Source organism: Cyanistes caeruleus, chromosome 6 (assembly GCF_971803275.1).
Source record: "Cyanistes caeruleus chromosome 6, bCyaCae1.hap1.1, whole genome shotgun sequence".
NCBI lineage: Eukaryota > Metazoa > Chordata > Aves > Passeriformes > Paridae > Cyanistes > Cyanistes caeruleus.
In genome coordinates this window covers 45,523,167-45,539,738 of record NC_141706.1, presented here as the reverse complement: position 1 = coordinate 45,539,738, position 16,572 = coordinate 45,523,167, and the positions used below count along the sequence as shown (strand labels likewise).

The following is a 16,572-nucleotide window of genomic DNA, read 5'->3' as shown; positions in this document are numbered from 1 at the left end:
TGAGTTTGTCCCTGATTTACATGCGTAAGAAGGGATGTAATAATGAGGACGTAGATTAGAAGATTTAGCACAATCGTTTGTGTAGATTGTGTCCCATCAAAGGGCAGCTCTGACAAGCCGAGATTAAGGAGCAAACAGCTGCCGCTGGAATTCAGTCCATTTGTTTGTTTGCTGTTTTCTCTCTTGACTCCAGCAAACAGTCTCATTAACATGCAAGTGATTTGCCCCTTAAGCCTTTTCCTGTTTATTATTGGGGGAGTTGCTGACAAGGGCTTTGTAGAGTCCCTGGCCCAGTTCTGAGAGATCGACATGCAAATCAAGATTAAAATGGGAAGTAATTAAAAACAAAGAAGGGGCCACGACACCTTGGTCCCCTCTTTCCTTTGAGGGATCTTTAAGTTAAGGCACTGGGAAGAGGTGTGCGGTGAGGGGAAATGGAGCACTGTCCACCAGGCCTGTGTGGCCCTGGCAGGCCCCTCCTGGCTTTGGTGTTGAGCTCTCCCTTTCTCCTGCTCTCCTCCACTCACTCTGCCTCCCCCTCCTCAAAATGTCTGTCTGCTAAACTCATTTGCAGCCTTTGCTTCAATAGCCTGGTGTGGCAGCACCTTCCATATGGTGCTTGCTGCCCACCACAGCCTCAGCATGCTGGGCAGCACATCCTGGACCCACTGCTGCCTTCATGTGTGCAGCCCCTGGCCTGGGGCCATCCGTGCCCTCTGCCCCCTTAGCAGTGGTGTCCCCATCCAGCATCCTGAACCTACCAACAGAACTCGCAGCTTTTTCAGCACAAGTGGGTCCTTTTTTTCCACAGTGAGTGAGGGACTGACACAGGCAGGGATTGTATAGCAGCCATGCTCACAGGCACTGACAGTGATGCAAAGGGTCTCCTGAATACACACAAGGGTCTCCTGAAGTCACCTGGGTTGTGAAGGCTAGCTCAGGTCACTGGAGCAACACTGGGAACAAACCAGCACAGTCTTTCAGTAGCATCCAGTCTCAGCTAGATTGAGCTTGGGGGCAGTGACAGTATGCACCTTGCCTACAGCTGTCTAGGGATGACAACTCTGAGGAACAGCACACAGGATTTCTTGGGCTGAGAGAGACTGTAACATAAATCTCCTGCAAAGCAAGTAGCCCTTTCTCTTCATTTTTCAGAATGCTTGCTCTGTCCCTTGCAAGACAAGTGAAAATATAATGAAGCCTAGAAACTTGCTCTGGGAAGCAGCCACAGTTATTCAGTGTGTGTCTACACAGACAAGCAGGGACAGATGTGGCTAGCTCTGCCTGGCAGCTGACTCCTGCCTGGCAGCATGGAGCTGTGCCGGAGCATCTCCACACCCAGCCTCTTGTCTTAGTCAGCCTCAAGGCTCCTGGCTTGGGCACAGCTGCTCCTGGACCCTGGGATTCCTGCCCAGGTACATAGCATGCTTGCACCTTGTTAAGCAGACTTGCACATGTTCGTGTGCGGATGCCCTCAGTGCCAGGATGAGGCTGTTCACCAGGTGTGACACTGAACAGTTCTGAAATGTGTGACTTTCTTTCATGCTTTTCTTAAATCCTGATGTTGACAAGCTGCTATGCACCTTCCCATGGGGTCCATGGCAAGCAGGAGCTGAGGAAAGGCAGCTTTCTCGAGGCTAGCCCAAAATTCTTGGGGAGTGGCTGCTGTTTTCAGTGGTTACCCAGTTATTACTGAAGTTGGTTTCATGCATGGCCAGGAAGAGACTGCAACTAGTCTGCAGCTACAGATATATGACTACAGATTGTGTTGTAATAAACACATGGATGAATCACAGCTTTTAAAACACTTATGCACGCTGTAAGTACTTTCTAACCCGAGTCCTTTATTTTTATAATCATGAACAGAGCTGCACAGAGGGATTGGTCAGGAAGATCTCACTCTCCACCTTGCTCCACTTAGCTGTTAAGACCAGAGAAGCTCATGGCTTTTGTAGGAACAACAGTTAAAGCTGCAGTGCCTTCCCCTCTAACTGCTGCTGCTTGCCAAGGCAGTGCAGTAAGGAATGACCAAACCAAAACACGGCCAGCCAATGTTACGGCATTGCACAAAGTAAATGAGATGGTGACCATGATCCTTGCAAACAGTATTGTGAACAGACAGAATGACAGGCGAGTGATTGTGAATTCCCTGCTGTTGTTTCCAACTCATTGGCCAAAATAATTAATGAAATAGTTATAGCTTTTGCTGTTTCAAACTCAGAGAATGGCACAGCTTCACTGCTTGCCCAGCTTTTTTTTGGTGTTTGTTGTGACAGTGTCAAGGCAGAGAAGAGCATTTTCCCAGCTGGGGCACTACCTGCAGGACAGCATAGTCTGGTACAGCTGGAGTGGCCAGTCAAGTTGAAACAATATCAGAGATAGGAATAGATATATTTTGCCATCTTGAACTTGAATAGCTGCTAGATTCCTCTGATCTGCTCTGACCCTGCCCCTCTACCCCTCCTCTTCCTCTCCAAGATGTAGCTCTGCAGCAAGCAGCCAGGCTCCAGGTGTGCTCCTGTAAGAGGTGGCCATGTGCAGTCCCAGTCAAGCCCCTGGCTTCCCCATGGGGCAGCAGTCAACTGTGCAGTGCCTTGCACACTCACTCACCATGCAGTCCCTTCAGCAAGCATGCTGGCCTCCAGGCAGCAGCAGCAGCAGCACCCCAGAAGCAGTAACACTGCCTCTCTCAGCACTATTTTTTTACCTGTAACAACTCAGCCCTTGTTGCAATTGATTTTCTATGGATCACTCAAAGTTGTTTCATCATTTTAGTCCTAACAGATTTCTACTGCCTGTTTCTCTGTTGTTTTAGTTTTTTTCTTTAATTTCCACAAATACAGAGTTTTTGGTTTATAATGGGATAAGGATTCTGTGGCTTGGGCTCATAAAATCATAAATCCCTGGGTCATTTTTGCTCAAACTCAGCACAGTCAAAGCAACCACTGCTTCCCCGGATAGAGATCAAATCTGGAGAACTTCACACTCCCCAAGCAAAAGAGTTACGAGTGATTAAGAAGGCCACTAATTCTAGAAATGGGTAGTCAGTCTTGATGTAAATCATTTGATTGCTCCAGCTCTAAATGGGAAAGAACAGGTGAAACCAGTGTGCATATGCAGCAAATAAGCAGGGAACTGCTGGAGTGTGCTGTTTGCCTGCAGCTCATGTCACCATCCATGACACCATCAGGCAGTGCACCCCTTCTAGCCTGGTCCTTGAGAATGTGCTAATGGACCCCAAAGAGTGGGATCGGTGCTTCAGTCAAAGAAAGACATGTGATGAAGAAAGGGGTCTGGAAAAAAAATACTCATAAATGAGGGAAGAGAGGATATTGGAGTGGTTCCAAAAAAAAAGAGGTTTTCCCCCAGAAGGATCTAGGGATCACCCTGAGATGGCAGGTGCTGGAGAAGCTCTGGAAAACAGTGGCTTTGACAAGGGGACAAAGGGGACACTGAGTCCCCCAGCACCTCATGGCTCTTGCATTATGTGTGCAGAGGGGTCCCTGCCCAAGCTTCCTGCTGCAGTAATAAGTGCTTGACTGAGAACAGGGTAGGCAGGAAAAAAAAAAGGGCTTCGTGGGCCCGGCTGCAGCGTGTGCCACCATGTGAGCTGGGAAGGTGGGGGAGTCTCTAATCCCTCAGGGTCAGGCCAGCTGCCAGGATCCAGCTCATTCCCCAGCATGGCAACTCCACAGCCTCTCTCACAAAGATGACACCCTTTCCAGGGCAGGGGCTGACTACCTGCAGCCTCTCTTCCCAGGGCTTGTGTTCCAAACAGCTGCAGGCACAGGAATGCCAAGTGTTATGTACACCTTCTTTTGGGAGGTCCAGGAAGCTATTGTGACCTGCATAAATACTTAGCAGGGTCCAGGGGGATGGTTTCATTGTATAACTTGTCCCTATAGCTGCTGGTGGTTTCATGCCCCAACTTCGCCAGATCTGTGGTGGGCTGTTGTTTTTTCTCTGTCAGAAAAAAAAGTATAAAATTATACTTCTGAACATAATGAGGATTTTTAATCAAAGCCACTCCAATGCAGGGAGCTTCTCTCTTCAAAGCCAAGATATTCAACTTGCCCTCCACTGCATTTCTCTCACTTACGATTATTGTTGTCTTACTATTGCTATTATGTCATAAACTGACGTCTTGTGTTCCTGTTTGTTATCTGGGGATTCTGCTCTAATCTTGACAATCGCTAATGCAGTGTAAATCCAGCACACTGGGTGATAATCTGGCTACATAAAAAAAAAAAAAAAAAAAGGACTTTCTAGGCATAATCAAAACCTTTCACTTTAATATTGAGCACAATACTTTTACGATGAAATTGCATTTTCCCCAGCTCTTCTCTGCAGCTCAGAAGGAGGCCATACTCTGTTTGCCTCTAGATAAAGCTCACTGGGATTTAGTGGGCAGGGTGTAGGATTCAGCCCCCGGCACAGTAGAGAGCAGTCCTGCTCTCCAGTGACATCCAAAAGTTGGCAGGAGCCCTGTTCCTTCCCTGGCCTCGGTGGGGAATATGTCCCCCTCGCCAAACAGAGCTCTGGGGGATGGATGGGAACTTTTATGGATTGTCTTACTGAAAAAATATATACTGAATATATATATGTAAAATATATACGAAAAATATATACTGAAAAAGTAAGACACAAAAATTCAGTATGTCTCCTTTTTATAGGTAGTAATTAGTGCCTGATGAAACCCTGTTTTCCACCCAGATGTACCTCCACGCCGTTAAGTTGGTGTGCTCAGAACTGAGGAGGGCCTGGGCCGGGGAACTGGGCGTGTGTTTCAGTCCCTTTCTCAGAGAGACCTGAGACGGGAACGAACGCAGAAAGCACGGCAAGCCAGGCAGAGAAAATGCGGAGGGCGAGATGGTGCATGAAGGCTTGGTGGTGCGGGTATTTCGCAAGAAGAAACGCCCCCGCTAAAGCCAGACCACGGCTCTTTGCAGGCCCGGGCCCCCAGGCAGCACCAGAGCCGCCCCCGGCCGGCGGGGCGGGAGCGCCGCTGCCCCTCGGCAGGGCCGGGGCCGGGGCCGGGCCCGGGGCGCCCGGGTGTCGGTGGCGCGGCGTCCGGGAATGCGCCGCTGATCCTAAACAAGTTTGCCAGCCATGCTTTTCTCATGGCTTCCGCACAATGGCCCGTTTTCTGCCCACCTGCCGATTATGCTTAATTAGGCGAGGAGTTGATTAATTTGAGGTAATTGACAGCTAATTACAGGCCTGAGGGCTCATTAACTTGACGTCCTGTCTGAGGGAATCAGCTGGAGGGGGTCAGGTGATGTGCAGCCCCCCTCCGGTGCCCGCTTGCCGCCCACTCACCTGGGCGGCCCAGGGTGGGGACAAGTGAGGCTGCCCTGTGGGAGATGGGGTGCTGGGGGCCACGGCCACAGGGCGTCGGGGGGACAAACACCCCCAGAGGGGATGCAGCAGGGCAGGAGGGCTCCCTGTGGTGATTTAGCAGGAGGAGAGGAGTTTGGAGGTTGGTGATGGGCTGGGAGATCAAGGACACAATGCCAAGCGTGCAGGCAGAAGGGGAGAGAGACGTGCCTGGGATGAGGGCTCCCAAGGCTGCAGTTCCTTGTAGGATGAGCCGGCAGTCCCCCACCCATGCTCGCTGTACTGCAAGACATCATTAGTCACTTCACGTTTACATCATACAACTCCTGAGTGAAAAAAAGGGAATATTTTTTCAGTAAGACTTCTCAGTTGCTCTTTACTGCATGCAAATCACAGGACAGCAAGAGAGCTGTTTACCTAACATCCTATTGATTTGCTTCAAATGGAGATTTCAGGTATGTCCTCTGGATTTACAAATGTATCCATATTGTACCTTTCTAGAACTGGCGGAATCCTTGCACAGAGAGAGGCTAAATAACACAGCCAAGGTTACATTGAAAATCTAAGCTGGATCCAGTTTTTTGAGCCTTACACCCTAGGCCTTGACCATAAAACAGTCTTCACCATTTTTAACAAGCACAAAGCAGGTTACCTGAAGATGACTACCAGAGGTCTGGCCTTATGGCTACTCTTCTGGGGGATTTGCAGCTCAGAGATCTGGGATGCTCCTGGCCATGCTGAGGAGAGGGGCAGAGGATGCCTTTTTAAAAGGCTGCTGTCTCAGAGAGGACAGAGGATGTGGCCAGAGAAATGTACTTGAAAGTTCACAAATGTTTGTGATGGCTTCTTGTTGCTGTGGGAGGGCTCACCACCCTTAAACTCCATCTCATCTTCAGGAAATCTTGCCCCAGGCATCATGGATGTAATACCTGGTTAGTAAGCTTGGATCAGGATTCAGTGGTAAGACAATAGAGAAAGGGGCTGAGGGGAAGGAATGAGAAGTAAGCCATGCTGGTGAGCAGAATGACTACAGGGCACAGTAACAGCTGGACTGTCCAGGCAGACACAGGCTGCATTCGTACCAAGGCATATTGCAAGGCATACTGCTATGGGCAATGAAGGCTTGGATAACAGAAACTGAAGGAATGGGATCTCCTGGAAAAGTTGCAGGCAGCTCTTCTGTGAGCATATGGAAGTCTGGAGAAGAATCTAAAAAATCATCATAAATCACAGTTTGACCTGACCACTGGGCCTCTTCAGCCAGCAGAAGCTGCATGGCAACTGAAGCCTTCTCAGACACTTCACACATTGGCATCATTCCTCTGCCTTATTTTTGTCTTATTTCTGCCTCTGGCTCCTCTGAAAGTGCTATGCCATCCTCACATTTTTGGTGTGATCAGAATGGATGAAAAATGCAGGTGTCTCATCTGCATATTGCTGACAGTGGCTTTCAGAAACTTGACTAAACAACTTGCTTTGATACTCTGTTGTTACATTCCACAGCTAACTTTCTCCCTTTGAAATGTACTGATGTTTCATTTTCAAGCTCTCTTGTTTAAATTTCACGCAGTTAGGTAAAGCTGACTGGTCTCTATGGCAATCATTATTTAATACCCTTCTCCCATTTGTTGTTCCTTCTTTCTACCCTAAACACACCCAGACTGGGTGATGATTCATGGTATGGAGGCCAAATGGACCCATGTGACAAATAAATTTTGCTCACTTGCTTAGAACCTTTCCCATGTCTGTCTCTTTCAGGAGAAGGTGTCCATAATTTAAGTTGCATTTGAGAGGAGAACACCCCAACAACTTTTATACTGGCATTTATCATTTAGAACCTGAGAGAGGAGTTGTTCAGAGGAGCCCAGACAGGTAGTTTCCTCTTTCTCTCTAAATCCACTGTTGAAATTGGCTAAACCTTGGCCATTTCTCATCCTGACTATTACAAGGCTGTTGCCTTGTAGTGTAAATACAAAGACTATACATTGGTGCAATAATATTAAGCATTAGGCACAGCACTGGGTCACCTCCTCATGAATTCCTTCTTCTTTTCTGTGTTGACACAGATTTCATCAACAGTGATGAAAGAATCTCATAAACAGGGAAACATTTAACCATATACATTTTCTATGAGCTCACATAATGTTATCATCAGCTTACAGATGGAGTGCTAGGACAGAGGTAGATTAAGTGGTTGCCCCCATTCAAAGGACATCTGAGGTAGATCCAGATAGGAAAAGTGCATTCTGCATGTTTTAACTCACTAAATTCTAGAGCTCTCTCTTGCTGTAGAAAGCCTTACCCACCAAATGCCACACTGTCATGCTGAGTTCCTTTCAGAAGAAGGAATGTTTCATAGGGTCCATGGCTCTTCTGAGGTCTCAGCTTTAAGAAAACTTCCTTTTTGATACTGAACATTTGCCTGAATTCCTAATAAATATCTGGAAGCCAGAAGTCCCACTCACCATGCCTGGAAGTGTTCCAAAAGCATGTAGATGTGGTGCTTTGGGATATGGTGGTAGACCTGTCAGAGCTATCTTAATGTTTGGATTCAGTCTTAGAGGTCTTTTCCAATGTTCATGATTCTGTGGTGACTGAGTCAGGAGCTCCTTCTGCCTATAAGGAAATTTCTGAGTCCGGTCTAAGTAGGTTAGTTCTAGTAGCAGGAAATCTTACACAGCTCTAAAGCTCTGGGTAAGCAGCAACAGATATGATCTTTGAGGGAGTGCTAAGTAGGATTGTCATACTGATGTAAGAATCAGGATAGCATAGGATCATTTATTTGAGAGGTGTTTCCTCAGAGAAATCCATCCTACAACAGCATATTGTGATTTAGGCTGATGTAATTTCAGCCAGGCAGACTGGTTATTGGTATATAACAAGCTGTTGGTATTTAGATACAGGTCACTCGGACGTTCAGAATTACATTAAATTTAGGTAAACTCCTTTCATACTAAGTCTGTGGATGCTGGAGAAAAAAAAAGTTTTTTTGGAAAAGTGTGTAATACCAGTAGTTTGTTTTACAGTACCAAAAGTGCAAGTAATCCCTACACAAACTAGACATAAGCTTTCAAGTAAGTTAGCAGAATGGAAACTTGTTGTGATCAATGACAGGGTAATCCATTTGCATTTAATTTACTTTTTATTTCAAAAGTTTTGGCTTTGGAATTGGTTCTTGGGAATCCATAAAAGAGGAGGTCTCAGCAAATTGTGTGTCCGAGAGAGGCAAGACTACCATTTTGGAAGGCACTATGGACTTTGAACAGGTTGGAGTGTTTCAGAAAGATGATTACCTGAGCAGTGGCAAGGATGCCATTGCTGACACCTGGGCCAGCACAAGATGCTGAAGCAGTCATTTGTGTCACTGGATGAGAACTGTGCTCAGATGGCGACACAACTTGCTCCTGTGATAGCCTTTCTGCTGCTTTCCTCTTTGGACTTAGCTCAGGCCATTTCAAGGAGGAAGAGCAGTAGATGTAAAACACAAAGATGTTCTTGACTACATCTGTTCTTTTCTGATCTGGCATATATAAGCAGTTGTTCAGCACCAAGATCACTGCACCACGTGTCCAGCCACAATGGCCTACTTCATAATTGCACTTGCAGCTGAAGCTGTGTCTGAATCTGACCACACCACCATCTGTAATCAGTGGCTTCTAAAAGAGTGACCTGCTGATTTGGGTACCTCTGCAGCATGAGATAATACAACAGGCTGAGAGGAGTGTTCTGACCCTGAGGAGTAGGAATGGCAGGAGGGAGAGCTGCTTAGCCCTGATTTTTCTGAAATATTTCCAGCTTTTTTTCGTACCTAAGAATTTCTTCTGCAACATATGGAGGGAGTGGCCACCAAAAATAAGTTCTTTCTATTGAGCCTCGCTCCAGAAACATTTTTTTTTCCACATACCCAGAGCCTGTGTGAAGTAGCTCAAAATTATGATGCAAACAACAGAAGCTTGATGAAATGTTGCTTTAAAATCCATGTCATAACTGCTATGTATATACCTGTGTTTCTACATCTGTATTGGCACCTACTCTGCAAGGCTGGATGACAGCTCTCCCAAAACAATTAGAAGGCTGAATTTTAAGTCAAGATCTTGCTAAACAGCTTCAAAAACAAACAAATATCCATGGCCCATGTTGACACCAAGCAGGTCAACCTCCAGTTCTGAAGACCAAAGAAGGTTATTTTTCTGGTGCTGCCTGTGTAAGTGACATAGCTTCCAATCACCAGAAAACCAGCTTGTATTTGAAGCTTAAATGACACCTCAGGATCAAAGTTCCAAAGTTCCAACCCAAATGCAGTACATGATGCACAGATTTCTGATCCACATACTTAACTTCATGTGCCTGAGAAGCCAGTTAGCCGAAGACTGTACAGAGATGCACACACTTTTTATATAATTTCAAACATCTTTCACCTTAAAGAACTGTTAAGTAACTATTCTCTATCAGTTTCTGGGTTTCAGAAGAGAAGATGCCTGATCGATTGTCTTGCTCAGGGGTAAGAGGGTTACTGTAATTATCTTGTTTGCAAGAAAAATAAGATCATTTATCTCATTTTAGGTTAGCAGAAGGAACAGAAATTGTGAAATTTATCATTAGCCCAAATGTATTTTTATTTTGCTGATGAATAAATGTTGAATGCCTGATGTTTGTGCTAGCATTGTTCCCATTATTTCTGTAGGAATTTTAGATTAAATTTTCCATTAAATGTTGGAATTTTTCAAAATAGCTTCTCAGAATTTATAGGGGCTGACTATTTAGGCATTATTTTGATGACCAGTCTTCAATCCAGTGTTGAGACAAAATTAATTTACTGTTCTGATAATAACATATTCTTTTTGTTAGCTTCCCTCAATAATACTTATAGCTTACGCTTGTATACAAATATGGATGTACCTTATTTGGATGCTATTTTTATTTCCCCTTAGTTTAAGACTTTTATGAACATTATAATAAAATCATGTACAAATGCCCTCCTGATATTTCTTCAGTAGGCAATAACAATTGACCAGAATGGATATTACCAGGCAAAAAGCCTGACTGGATTCAGTTAAGAAGTCAATGATTTCCACATGTTTGTTCCACTGACAGCACATTTGGCTCATCAGCTATAGAACACCTTGCCTGTACACTCAAGTTTTCAGGACAAAAGAGACATCTATCCACTTCTGCAAGGAAAATGACAAATGTTACTTTTTTGTTATGGATGATAATTTTGTTAAGTTACAAAAACTAGGAGGCTGCTCAGGGAAAAGGAATTGTGCTATTTATCATTAAAACAAAACAAAAAGGAAGCAAATTTGGAGCTCCCAGGAATATCTATAGCCAGTAAAATAATAGCATTTTTTAAAAATGGGGAAAAAATTGCTAACCATCCAGAGATAAGAAAACAAACATTTGTACTAGGGATTTCTAAAGAACAAATTGTGCTGGAGAAACCTGATTGCTTTTTAAAATAGAATTACAAAATTAGTGGATGATGGGAACACGATGGATTTGATACATTTGGATTTTAGTAAAGATTTGATACATAAATCCTACTCAAAATTAATGCAAATGGGTTTGGCTACACCACTAGATGGAATGAAAAATTGGCTGGAGACCCACAAATAAAGGATAATGATGCATTAAAAGGTATTGTGTTAGAGGGAGAGATCTCCCTCCCAGAGATCAGCAGTCAGCTCTGTCCTATTTAACACCTCTTGACATGACACCCTCTGCCTGAAAATCAGGAAATTTTGTAAAGAGAGTGAAATATAGATGGACACAAGGGATAGAGCAGCTGAAAATAAAATGGCAGGCCAGTAAAAATACAAATATTGTCCAAACCACAGTATACAGTCACGAGAAGGTGCCTAGAAAACACCAGCTGAGAATAACTGCAGCAAGAACCAATGGGATAGGAATTAGCTGTGTAGCACAGCAGAAAAACAGCTAAAGTGTTTGAATAATAAAGCTGCAATTCACCCCAGTATGGAAAGACCAGAAGAGTTTTCAGGATCTTTGTCCCACTTCTGCTTTCAGTGAGGTCCCAGGCAGGTTTTGATGGTGCAGCTGGTAGGACAGCTCCTGGAATCTCCTTTGTTGCATGCTGGAGACAAAACTTCTGTAAGAGATTTTTCTCCCCAGAAACAGCCAGTGTGGATACTGTGAAGTCAGCCTGATGTGGGAGGAGGGCTTTAAACAGATCCTTGTTCATTTTTTAGAAACTGTAAAACCAGGAAACGAAATGGTAGTAAAGCAAATTAAATCCATTAACAGAAGATATAAATCCCCATTTTCCTAATGTTTTCCCATTCTCTATCACTCACTCATTGTCCATTTGCAATTTCAGCTATTAATCATCTAATCTTAGCATCCATCCATGTACAGGTGTACATGGGTGTCCCAATGACTTCTGAACCTGTAGGCTAATTTCAGACAGCTTTCCAGGTAGGCAATGCATTTATGTATGTTTCTGTATATTTTATTACTTCAATTGGCTAAGAAAGAAATCTAGTGACTGCCCTCACTGAAGTGTGAGCATACATCCTGTAAGGCATCAGGGAATCCACACATGATACAGTCTTGGGAGACACATCCACAAGGAAAACCACACTTCCTTGGCTGGTGCGACCGTTCATTAAATTTCTGCTTTTCTCTGACCTCCTTCTTGCTGAAAACCACTACCTCTTCCTATTTTCTTCCCCTGTGTTTTGATTTTTTCATTGTTTTTCTTCTTATACTGCATTTATAACAGTCTGCCTCCTTCACTCCTTTGCATTTGCTCCATGTCTTGCTGTCTTTCCTTTTTTTTTTTATGTACTTTTTTACCTATCTTGGTCTCCTGTCCTCTTAAGTTCCTAATTCTTCTCACTTACCTGTATTTTTCTTTCATTCTTCCATATCACTTTATTTCCACAGTCCTCTGCCACCAAAAATACTTGCTAATAGTATTTTGACACTAGCTAGTAAAATTCCTGTAAACCTTACCCAGATGCATACACAAATGCGGTACACTAATATCTATTCAGCAAATTCCTTCCTCTCCAAATTATTGAAGTGAATGAGAGAAATGATCTCTCTTTTGCTGGAGAAAATAGTTTTAAGCTCCCTAGAGAACTGCAGTGATCATTTTAATAATGTTCTGTGGGAAGGCAGGATAAGACCCACCATAAGATCATCAGAGCAATAGCACAACATGGCAAAATTAGGAAAATTACACTTTTCCTGCCTTGGTTTGTTGGCAAACATTTGGACCTAGCAAGTGTAGAATTACCTGAAATCTGCAAAGTAGCACTTACTCTGTGCCTGAGTGTAAGAGGCTCAGCAAGGTCAGATAAGTGTTCTACATCAGTGAAGATATTATAATTATTTGTAGGGTCTCTGTAATGCTCATAGCTTCCTCCTAAATATGTGTGTACACCATGCACACTGTGGCAGTTAACAGTGCTGTGAGAAAACTTTGTTTTTAGAGTTCTGTTTTTAAATTCTCAAATCTTTAACACTGCATAAAGTCACTCAAAAATTAAATTCATAGAATAGTTCTTACAGGTGTTGAAAAAAAGATTAAAATGTCCGGTATTGCACTGTAATTTACTGTTACTGAAATTTCTTATGCCTGATGGTTGTTTAGGCAGTTGGGGTTTTATTTATTTCTTTACTTTAAAACCTACATCTACTTAAGAAAACAATAGATGCAAGACAAACGAGCAGATGGGAAGCAGTGTAAGGGCCACTCAACTGTGGCTAAGAAGTTACAGGGTTTGAACTGTGCTGGATAACCTCTAACAAGACTCTTTACATCTTGACATTTCCTTTTCTTCTCCCATCCTTTTACTGTTTCATCTTCTTATAATCTCTTGAGGACAGCAACATTCACCCAATTATGTGTTTCCGTGATGCACAGCACAACAGAGTTTTGATACTTGCTGAGGTCACCATGAATTAAATGACTTCAGCAGTGCACTGGAGAACTCAAACTGCTGAAGAGATGTCCTCCAAACACCACTCCAGCCCACGGGCCAGGTACCCTACAACTAGTGAGTGCTGCATGAATGCCAGGAGGTCTTGTTGAAGGCCACAAGAAGCCATTGCACCCTTTACCCTCTGCCTGCACATTTTCACCTGTCTTCACAATGTTCTTGAGTACTGCTTATCTGTATGATGGATGTTCTTTATCAGAATGCCCTCCTCACAAGGACACAAAACCAACACTTTTTTTATGCTTGGTGGATCCTTATTTGCATTTTGAAGTCAGAAATTTGACATGATATTATCCATACAGCAAGATGACAGGCCAGTCAAATTGAGGTGTTACAAGCAGGGACACCAGTACCTCCTTCAGCAAAGAAACACAGATAAATTGGCAAAACCAGCAGTAGAGTCTTTTCTCCTGATATCTGCCATTAAAGCCCAATCTCTTGAGGTAGGCCTGACATGGAACTGTCACAACCTTTACACAAGGAAAAACTCAACTGCTGAGCTTCCATGGCACAAAAATCAAGATGGGTGTGATGGTCCTTAGTTTTCTGCCAGTGATTTGTGACTCTTCCTTAGACCAAGACTGAAGTGGCCACACAGTGTAACAGGCAGTTGTTTTTCCTTTTCAGAAACTGTTCTGCTGTGACACTGGAAAGCAGTGCAGATGTGGGTTTCACTGAGCATCCACGAGAAAGCCTCAGCTCAGGTAGAGTGCTCATACTCAGACCTTTGCCTCTTTCCATTTGTGAGGCAGCATAAAAGCTGCCAGTTCACTGGGGTAAGGCAGGAGCAGTAAAGCTTTTCTCCTTCCTGGGTTTTAGTAAGAGGATTATACATCTCCTCCTTCTAGAATAAACCTCTTTGCAGAGAAGATACTTCTCAAGCCCTCTTTGGAGATCAGGCTCCTAAGATCAAGACTCCTAAGATTCAAGCCATCACAGCAGCCAGTAGGAAATGAAGCCCAGTTAAAAGGGAAAGGCTTTTACAGCTCTGCAGGACTGCACGGCTTGGACACAAGGGTACATGCTGCCATGGCAAAAGGATCCTTGTTTGGTTCACAGCTATTGGAGACAGAAAAAATAAGGAAGCACAAGCACGAGGCAGAGTTCAAGCTCCATCCAAGATGACAGGAGACTGTTGCTGGAGACTTAGAAGGACATAAACCCTCCTGCTGGAACAGCTTCACGACCAGGGAAAAATAACCCAAGAAACTAAAGAGGGAACCTCTTGCAACTTTAACGCTTTACAAAGGATGTCTGAAAACAGTAGCCAAGTACTGTTGCCTGAGTGCATTTCTTAAAGAGATAAAGCAAATCAAAAGGTTTAAGACATGGTTATATGTTTTACTACATTTAGCCCAAAGATACAAAGGACCTCTAGAATGATCATAACATCTAGATCAGACTTAATCACTAATACATGCCCATAACTTTGGAAACATCAACCAGCAATTAACTTGTGCAAGTTACTCTGTTTACAAAACACCTATGTATTAAAATGAAAGCCTGTGTGACAAGTTAATAAAACTACTTACTTCCATTGAGCCTCCTCATCACACACTATTGTTCCCTTCTGCTGAGGCCATCTCAGCTGCTGTGACACTGCAGACCTGCTCTGGCTCCTGCTTTGTCTTCTCCCTCTGTAGTAGGTCACTATCTGCTGTCATTCTCTTTACTCTCACTGTAGTAGTTCCAGGCTAATGGGACAAAAGCACACATTTTTGTTTTAGTATTTTCTGTGGCTCCTTTGGTCAGCATCTTCACCTGCATTAACTTTTGTACCTCATTTCAATGTTGCCTAATTGCCTTTTGGAGCAAAACAATCATCCTGGTATGTACGTACATCTTGCTTTTCACCTCAGACCGTAAGTATCCCATCTTCAACACAGAGAGGGATAGTCTGATTCACTTCCATGTCACCTCTCATCTTTCCAGCTTTCCCCTTCCTGGTCACGCTGAGAGCTGTGATGAGCATAACAACTCACAAGAGATTTCTTTCTTGGTGGCACCTAGAGGTCCTAGTAATTCCTCAGCTCTCTCCTTGCTACCCACTTTGCAGGGCCAAAAGCTGACACATTGTCCTCTGTGTGAAGGGTCACTGAAAAGGGACTGCTGGAGCTTGACCTGCTGCTACTGCAGCACTATGTCCTTTCCATCTCTCTGATAACCCTTTTACTGGTTCTGCACTTTTGGATGGCTGATGGATGCATCATACATAACCCCCTTTCTGCCTGTACACACAGTGTTTGCCTGGCTGGCCCAGCGAGATGGTTGGGTTTTGGAAGCACCAGGTGCAGCTGCTGGGACCGCTGGTTGGAGAAACATTTGCCTCCTGAGCCCGTTAATTAGCACAGTAACGGTAACTGTGCTCCATTAGCCAACCCATGTGGTCAAGTCCCCTCTCCGTCCACCAACCTTGCCCTTAATGAGAGCTGGAAGAGGGACACTCACAAAACACTGCCTCAGAATAATATTCGGCTTTGTCCACGCCGGTAACGAGAGCTGACAGGATCACTACGTCCATTTCTCTTCTAATTAGCACACTTCCAGCTCGGCCTGAGCCAGCAGCCAGAGAAAAGCGATCGGACAACCGTACCGAATCACAAACACAAAGAGGCCCATTCCCTGTAATTAGGTGAGACAATCCCTCAGTCTTTTCTCGGCTGGAGCTTGCCGGTAAGACTCTCGCTGTTTTGGTAAGTCCCAGCAACACAAGTTACACGTCTCCCCAGGACACTAATAAGCCCCTAATTGTCTTCCGCTTCACACGGCTCGTACCATAGGTCTGACTTGGGGGAATTCTTCTAACGAGCGGCAGCCAGCGCTCCCTGTGCCGCAGACGGACAGGGAGCCGCCTCTCGGGCACCGGCAGGAGAAGGGGGACAGGCAGAAAGAGCCAGAAAAGCAATCCAGGCACTGGGGCCCAGCTACATGGCACAGGGCCAGTAGCTGGCATCAGCCATGTGCTGGGGACATGGGCCTTCTCCATCCTTTCTCCATCTCCACCATCCATCCGCACGGTGGAAACCTGATTTCAACTCTCTAGGCTGTCTTATCCTCTGTCATCTCCAGCAGTAGGTACACAGGTAGTCATGCTTCCACTCAGAAATGCGCCATCAAAACCAAATGTCTGAATGTAAAGATCTGCCTCGAGTCTCTGCTAAGGCTTTCTGTGAGCTGCCCTCAGAGAAATGCTGCACCTGGCATGGGCTCTTCTCCAGTGAGGCCTTGCCATGAGTCTGCCCCAGAGTTCAGGCTGGGAAGGAGCATG

General features: G+C 44.6%; 2 long non-coding RNA genes across 3 annotated transcripts; one reads left to right on the top strand and one right to left on the bottom strand.

Moving 5' to 3' along the window:
• Positions 1-5,035: 5,035 nt before the first annotated feature.
• LOC111929986 (uncharacterized) lies at positions 5,036-14,841 on the top strand. The gene is made up of 3 exons (XR_002864970.2): positions 5,036-5,197; positions 13,932-14,008; positions 14,153-14,841. It is a non-coding gene; the product is annotated as an uncharacterized LOC111929986 (long non-coding RNA).
• Positions 8,436-16,114, bottom strand: LOC147652645 (uncharacterized). 2 transcript variants are annotated; one of them, XR_015288605.1, is made up of 3 exons: positions 15,084-16,114; positions 14,837-14,998; positions 8,436-11,549 (listed from the first exon to the last, which is right to left on the bottom strand). It is a non-coding gene; the product is annotated as an uncharacterized LOC147652645 (long non-coding RNA). The 2 variants fall into 2 exon arrangements; XR_015288604.1 differs by lacking the exon at positions 8,436-11,549 and having other exon boundaries at positions 12,206-14,998; positions 15,084-15,653.
• Between the last annotated feature and the right edge of the window lie 458 nt (positions 16,115-16,572).